The sequence below is a fragment of the Maylandia zebra genome, linkage group LG1, assembly GCF_041146795.1.
Source record: "Maylandia zebra isolate NMK-2024a linkage group LG1, Mzebra_GT3a, whole genome shotgun sequence".
Lineage (NCBI taxonomy): Eukaryota > Metazoa > Chordata > Actinopteri > Cichliformes > Cichlidae > Maylandia > Maylandia zebra.
Genome location: NC_135167.1, coordinates 27,384,940 through 27,393,215, shown reverse-complemented (window position 1 = coordinate 27,393,215; position 8,276 = coordinate 27,384,940). Strand labels below are relative to the sequence as shown.

At 40.9% G+C, this 8,276-nt stretch overlaps 1 long non-coding RNA gene across 7 annotated transcripts; it reads right to left on the bottom strand.

The window, feature by feature from the left end:
- Positions 1–595: 595 nt before the first annotated feature.
- Positions 596–5,339, bottom strand: LOC106675479 (uncharacterized). 7 transcript variants are annotated; one of them, XR_013098658.1, is made up of 8 exons: positions 4,875–5,339; positions 4,268–4,436; positions 2,775–3,667; positions 2,469–2,697; positions 1,864–2,015; positions 1,503–1,611; positions 1,276–1,397; positions 596–1,133 (listed from the first exon to the last, which is right to left on the bottom strand). It is a non-coding gene; the product is annotated as an uncharacterized LOC106675479 (long non-coding RNA). The 7 variants fall into 7 exon arrangements; XR_013098657.1 differs by lacking the exon at positions 2,469–2,697 and having other exon boundaries at positions 1,864–2,020; positions 2,775–3,294; positions 3,489–3,667; positions 4,875–5,334; XR_013098660.1 differs by lacking the exon at positions 2,469–2,697 and having other exon boundaries at positions 1,864–2,020; positions 2,775–2,995; positions 3,489–3,667; positions 4,875–5,334.
- Between the last annotated feature and the right edge of the window lie 2,937 nt (positions 5,340–8,276).

The following is an 8,276-nucleotide window of genomic DNA, read 5'->3' as shown; positions in this document are numbered from 1 at the left end:
TGTGAACATAAGTAGCTTTGATCACAGTTTATGTTGTAAAAGAGAAGGAATATTGGAAAGAAAGATCAACATTGTGATATTATTTCTTCCAAACTGACCAGAAACATGCTTGTCAGACTCTCACAGCAAAGGATCAGACTCACTGTGCATGACAGCTCAGGCCAATGATGTCTGTTAGATTGTCAGTTGTTTAGTGCTTCTGTACAGTTAGGGTCACCGTCTCTATTTCAGAATAATTAATATGCGGAAAACACCAAAAGTTGATTGTCTTCCAATATTCTAGCATAATTAAAAAACTTTGACTTTGTAAGTACATATTATTAGTCCTAATGCCAGTATGATTCTTCATAACTCCTGCTTTGAAATACTGAACTTTAAAATTTACCTGATGAAAGATCATTTACAGTGGCACTCTGTCAGGATAATTCTGACTGTAAGATCACTGTATTAATCTGAATCCTTCTGAAATGTGCTGTGAATGAATGCTGATGCAACTCACTGTGGGAAAGCTGTTAATAAAATGAATCTGTGACACATGCAACACATTCACAGAGGAAGAGGACACAAAGGGAGGACACCCAGAGGCTGTGTTGAAGTCAGAAATCCAAATCTTTAGTCAAAAAACAGGCGGCAGTAACAAACAGGAAGACAAGCAGTCCATCAAACAGTCTACAGGGTCAAACATACAGAGAATTCAAACAGCAGTTTATTCACTGAATTATCATCAATTGCAAAAGAGAAAAACGACGATTTCTAAGGATTATTTTCTTAAATGCAGTTAGAGTGTGGCTGGTAAAGATGGAAACATACAGAATGTAAACTGTGTGAGTTTGGTGAACTTTGTTAGTAACAAATGAGGTTTTAAAAACAAAACAAAACAAAAAACAGACAAAACACAGAAAGAGGCTCTCAGTATTCATTAATAATTAGAAAGAAAAATTCTGGTCGTGGATTTTTACAGTCTTAGTTCCGCTCGCTGTCATCATTATAATCATCATGATCAATGGCGAGGTCCTGAGGTGGGTGGGGCTGTCTCTGGTGATGTCACCATGAAGGAACAGCATCTGGCACGTGTTGCTGAAACATCCCAGTACACTGGTGTAGTTTCCTCTCCAGCTGTTTGACATGTGACACTTGAACATTAAGGGGAAGGAGAAGAAACAGTGTTAGGTCAGGTGACCACATGGTTTCTAAAGTAACTGACAGGAAGTAACCAGGCCGTTAGAAATGGATGGCATGTGTTTAGAGTTACTGGAGTTGGGTAACTCTACTTACCAAAAGCAGAAGCACACAGATGAAGGATCAGATGCTGAATGTTGCAGGAACATGCTCATGTGTGGTGGTCATTCAGTGCTGTTCCGGCAGGTTAGACAGTCCAAGACTGATATCCTGCCCATCTGAGAGTTTGAAAACACACATGCAAAGATTTATTTTGTATTACAGTCAAAGTTGGATGTTCATTTTTGTCCTTTAAAAATGTTTGTGTATTTGAAAGCACTAACATTTAAGGATGACTTGGATCGTCTCCATTAAAGGGGAGACAAGTGTATCCACTGATCTACGTCACTTAAACTGGATGATGACTCCTCTCTCCCTCACTCAGAAACACTCCTAATATAACCAAGCAAATAAATAATATTGAAGATTTACTTTCATCATTACAAAAACGGCAAAAACATCTCCCTTTGATTCTATTTCTCCATTCCTGCTGAACATCAGGCAACAAATATCTCAATAAATCACAGTAAAATGTAAAGTACATGTTTTCTCTGCTTTGTCTAACCTCTGCAGAGCCTCTGTCAAGAAAAACATAACTGTAAGCATAAAACAAATATACATTTCATAACACGTCACTGGACAAACCTCGGTCAGTTGATTTCCTCTGTGCAGTGCAGACGAACATCAGTCAGCAAGTCAAGGTGGTGAGATGGACTTGTGTCCTTTGTGACTCTGCTGGTTCTTCTGAGGAAACACCACCGTCTCTCCACACTGTCACCATCTGTGAGCACAAACTGCTGCTCTGCCAGCATGTAGGAAATCAGATATCACACACACAGGGGTGAAGAAACATTCAACTTTGGATACTTTAGATCTAAACAGATCAAAGTAGCTCTTAGTTTCTGCAATCAGTGAGCAGACAAACAATGATACCATACTGTTTCTGTATGAATACAATATGGTATTTTCTTTATTATTATTATTATTATTATTATTATTATTATTATTATTATTATTATTATTATTATTATTATTAATCTCTTTTATTGGGACAGCTGTTGAACATAACAGTAGTATGCCTTTTTACACTTTCTTTGCTGTCACATTTTAACTTATAATTGAAAAATAAAGAAGACAGAAAAAGAAAAGAAAAAACAAAACAAAAAAAAAACCAAACTAGGGTTAGGAGGCAGCAGGGCAGGTAGGTTTACGTAGTACTCAGGGTTGTAACATCATATACAAAATCACACCTCATATGCTTAACATAGTCTGTCCATTTAGACCATATTCCATAGAAGGTATCCCTCTGAAGTTTAAGAGAAAATGACACTTTTTCCATCGTATAGATCTCTTGTACAGAATGTATCCAGTCTTCTATCGTTGGTGGTTCAGGCTTAAGCTATCTTCTCGTAAGAGGCTTTTTTCTTGCGGCCAGAAGGATATACAGGAGTCTTCTGTCGTTGGAATTCAGTTTATCCACTGGTACATTGCACAAAAATATGGTTTCAAAAGTTGAAGGAAAAACAAATGAAAAAACATTTTGTACTACAACTAACCTGAAGCTTGGATTTGGCTGCAGGTGCCCCTGTACATCCTTCTCAACATGTGGGTACCATTTAATCAGACTTCTTCCTGAGCTTTGCTTCATCAAAGGTGACCAAAGGTGGCATCCCGTGTCACAGTCTTATCATCATCCAGAAGAAACATTTGAAGAAACATCATGGAGAAGAAACATTTACACGCCTCCTGGTTTTGTTTTCTGATCCTGCAAAAAAAACTGAGGACAACAAAGCCCAGAGAACACGAGATACACAATATCCAACATTCAGACTCAACAGCCTCCATAAATGAAGAGCACCAGGTTGGTTCAGTTATAGTAGATAATAATGGATTGGATTGATATAGCGCTTTTCAAGGCACCCAAAGCGCTTTACAATGCCACTATTCATTCACTCTCACATTCACACACTGGTGGAGGCAGCTACGGTAGATATAAGCATACTTCACATTACTGGGTATGAATAATAACGAGGAGGCAAACTTTGAAGATGCAGAGCACGATGTCCCATCATCAGACTGTAAAAAAAAAAAAAAAAAAAAAAAACATCCACCAGGCTTCTTTGTTGCCAAAACTGATGATTCTCCTATCAGGGATCAGTAGCGTGTATTAACCTGTGCTATAAGCAGCAGTCACTGAAATATTACTGTTTCCGATAAGAAATCTAGGACATAAAAGCCAGGGTGGGAGGGATCTCTACAAACTGACTTACCTCTGCAAGTGTGAAGCTCAACAAAAATCTGACTCTCCAGTCACAGACAAACAAAAAACTCCAGCTGGGAGATAGAAAACGCTGTCTGGGTCTTGCTGGATGTTGCTGGTCAGAGTCCACACATTAGAGCGCTTCTTGGTCCCACTGACCCATGTGGACAGCGACTGTGGAGAACTGTTCTGGAAAACAGAAAAGAGAATTAAAATAACAAAAAGCCAAACAGGATTTCCACAAAGACTCTCTTGGAATCAGCAATCAAAAAAATCACTGGTTCATATTTCAATTAAATATGAACAGGTTCCTTAAATGTACGCAGTTCAGATCTGATTTAATTTAATTTCCTTCACACAGCACATTTGTCCAGGCTGACAGGTAAACATAGAATTAATCTCAGGTAACATGACTCATAGTAGAGATTCAGTAAGAAAGATTGCTAGCTCTACAGGGAGTGCAGAATTATTAGGCAAGTTGTATTTTTGAGGAATAATTTTATTATTGAACAACAACCATGTTCTCAATGAACCCAAAAAACTCATTAATATCAAAGCTGAATGTTTTTGGAAGTAGTTTTTAGTTTTAGCTATTTTAGGGGGATATCTGTGTGTGCAGGTGACTATTACTGTGCATAATTATTAGGCAACTGAACAAAAAACAAATATATACCCATTTCAATTATTTATTTTTACCAGTGAAACCAATATAACATCTCCACATTCACAAATATATATTTCTGACATTCAAAAACAAAACAAAAACAAATCAGCGACCAATATAGCCACCTTTCTTTGCAAGGACACTCAAAAGCCTGCCATCCATGGATTCTGTCAGTGTTTTGATCTGTTCACCATCAACATTGCGTGCAGCAGCAACCACAGCCTCCCAGACACTGTTCAGAGAGGTGTACTTGTAGCCGCTAAGACTGGTGGACCTAAATCTTCACCACCACGTCTGTATACATACAAGCAGAAAAAGGGGAGTGGGTGGGTCAGCGCTCAGGGCACAGAACTTAGCTGGCTTCAAACACACCATTCATTTTCCATACAAAAACACAGCCACAGTCACAAATACAAGCTAAAATCCCCGTATACAATAAAAATAGTGTTTGCAACCCGCTAAAAACCCTGCCGGCAGAAATAACTATTCACTATTAAAACAAGACTAAAACATGTTTTCCATATGCTAAAATTACCCTCCCACAGTCCCATAATCCCACAGTCCAGCCACAAATGGGCGAGGACAGGAGAGGAACTTCTCTTCCGGGATGGGGAAACTCGCCAGCAACAGACCAGGGAGGAGGCTCCTATCGCAGACCTGTCTCCTCCGGACAGCGCGTCGCCGCACAGTCCCGCCCCACTCCACACCTGAACACGGCCTCCCTCGTCTCACCGTCAGATGCAGGCAGAAGGGCATCCCTGCCCTGTTGTGCATTGCGGCCATCGCCACCCACTGTTGCCGTTCCTGCCGTTAGGACTGGATCGCCGAACGACTCGGGGCGCCCCACAGTCAGGCAGCAGTTCGTTCCACACACGTGCGGGCTTGCACGCGTTCCTTTTTCTCCTGCTCACCCTTCGTGCGTCGCTTCTTTCTTCTTTTGTCTCTGCGCTCACCATCCCCTTTAACAGGTCAACCTGGCGGCTGATAGGCCACCTTGGGGAACGCCCCCACCTCACAGGTGCCTACAATTGTCTGTTTAGTCCACAGTGGGTTAAAGGAACATGGTACAACATTAACACAAATATAAATATGAGGATAAAACCATGCAGTATAAATATCAATAAACAGACATGCAATGTAAATATCACAATAAAATCATGCAAATAAAAACACTATGTACCAACACACAGATTAATAAAACAAAAACACAAATTTCCGCTGTGTGACATACTGTTTTCCCTCCTTGTAAATCTCACATTTGATGATGGACCACAGGTTCTCAATGGGGTTCAGGTGAACAAGGAGGCCATGTCATTAGTTTTTCTTCTTTTATACCCTTTCTTGCCAGCCACGCTGTGGAGTACTTGGACGCGTGTGATGGAGCATTGTCCTGCATGAAAATCATGTTTTTCTTGAAGGATGCAGACTTCTTCCTGTACCACTGCTTGAAGAAGGTGTCTTCCAGAAACTGGCAGTAGGACTGGGAGTTGAGCTTGACTCCATCCTCAACCCGAAAAGGCCCCACAAGCTCATCTTTGATGATACCAGCCCAAACCAGTACTCCACCTCCACCTTGCTGGCGTCTGAGTCGGACTGGAGCTCTCTGCCCTTTACCAATCCAGCCACGGGCCCATCCATCTGGCCCATCAAGACTCACTCTCATTTCATCAGTCCATAAAACCTTAGAAAAACCAGTCTTGAGATATTTCTTGGCCCAGTCTTGACGTTTTAGCTTGTGTGTCTTGTTCAGTGGTGGTCGTCTTTCAGCCTTTCTTACCTTGGCCATGTCTCTGAGTATTGCACACCTTGTGCTTTTGGGCACTCCAGTGATGTTGCAGCTCTGAAATATGGCCAAACTGGTGGCAAGTGGCATCTTGGCAGCTGCATGCTTGACTTTTCTCAGTTCATGGGCAGTTATTTTGCGCCTTGGTTTTTCCACACGCTTCTTGCGACCCTGTTGACTATTTTGAATGAAACGCTTGATTGTTCGATGATCACGCTTCAGAAGCTTTGCAATTTTGAGACTGCTGCATCCCTCTGCAAGATATCTCACTATTTTTGACTTTTCTGAGCCTGTCAAGTCCTTCTTATGACCCATTTTGCCAAAGGAAAGGAAGTTGCCCAATAATTATGCACACCTGATATAGGGTGTTGATGTCATTAGACCACACCCCTTCTCATTACAGAGATGCACATCACCTAATATGCTTAATTGGTAGTAGGCTTTCGAGCCTATACAGCTTGGAGTAAGACAACATGCATGAAGAGGATGATGTGGACAAAATACTCATTTGCCTAATAATTCTGCACTCCCTGTAATATTATTACCACACAATCCAAGGACACACCAACAGCTCAGATTTGTAGAACTATTTAAACAAATGTCTTCTGAATATTCAATTCATGTTCACAGTGGGAGGGTGGGGGGTGTCGTGGAATTTTTAAAATAAAGTCTGCAACACAGAAAGAGCTGTGATCAAGCTATTTATTACTGCGCCAACACACATCAAACATCACAGTTCAGTCATGTCAGCGCTGCCACAGAAGTTGTGCTCCTACTCCTTTATGCATTCCAAGGAAGAGGGAGGAAGTTACAAACTGATCCTACCACACTTCACGTGTCTCGCTATGAAACCTAACAGATCAATGGTCATGCTGTTTTGTGCCCTTGGCCTTATCAGCACCTGTAAAAGGAGTTGTTTTCTCAAACTGCTGACGCTGAAGTAAGTTCATTAGAAACTTTCACTGAACAGTCTATAACAGTGTCACAACTAAGCATATGCATAAGCACTTAAATACTTTAAATGAGAATAACAGAAAATTTCTTTTACAGAGGCTAGAGCCTGTCCCAGTAGTCATAGGTAGAGCACACCTGGACAGGTCACCAGTCTGTCAGAGGACTAACACAGAGACAGACATCAGAGTAACAAATCTATTTAAAATTAATGTAAGTTTGCTGCAGCTGTATGTATGAACATGTGTTTCTGTGCTCACAGTCCACCTCTCAGGAACCTGCAGTTCATTTTTAGTCTACTTTAAACAGACCTCACAAAAGGCTGATGTGGCTGGATCAGTAGTCTGATTTAAGTACGATACCTTTGGCCAGGGATTAATCTGGTGCATCGCTTCACTGCAGTCTTACGTATTTTCCCCACACCTGAATAAAAAAATACTGATATATACAAATAACAGCTTCAGCTGATGCAGCCTGACCCAATCCTAGATGTTCAGCACACAGAGACACAGAGGTACCGTTTAGAGTTTAGTGTTAACATGAGTCACTGATCATTTGCAGTATTACAGAGTCTGGCAGTCTTTGCACGATGTCCACGTCACTGTAAGTTTCTAGCTGACTCTCAGGTGTGACAGGTGTGCCAGCGGGAAAGAGTAATAATAACCTGCATCCTGAGGTTTGTCATGCAGGATTTAAGGAGCCAGGCTTTGTTCACACAGGTAGGATTGTATTTTACACTGACCCTGGGTCAGTATAAGTATCATACAGTTTAAACGAAGCACTGAAACTTGCACATATTTATTACAGATGCACTGAAGCTAATCGAGATATTTGCTGTCAGTCTGTGGCTGCGATTAAACACTTTACTGAAAACTTTATTAACTAGTAAGCGTCGATAAGTGAAGCAGAGGGAGCCTGACCATGCGTCACACATTTGACGAGTTGGGAGTGAGAACGTGTTGGCGTGAGAGTGAACTCACACATCTGCAGTCAGCTAGTTTATCAGTTGAAGTCACTTAACTCTGTCATAAAATTGATAACTCGATCAGATGATATCTGACCATAACAAGTCTTTCTTATGATTTGATTATCACCTGGAATAGGGTAGTTTTACTGTGTCCGAACATAAACCCTATGCACAGTCCGTGGTCTGAATTTTTGTGTCATCACGGAGAAATGCTTTCCTGGAGATATCTAAAATGTTGAGAACTAGCACAAAAAGCATGTTCAAGAACTTTGGCAGGTTTGTCCACATGATGGTTTTGCAGCTACCCGAGATACAGTTACAGAAATTTACAGGTTTCCACAAGTATTTTTTCCCCGTCATTAAAAAAAGTTCCTGGTTTTAAACATAAATATCGTTTTTTTCTTTGTGTGTGTGTGTGTGTGTGTGTGAAAAC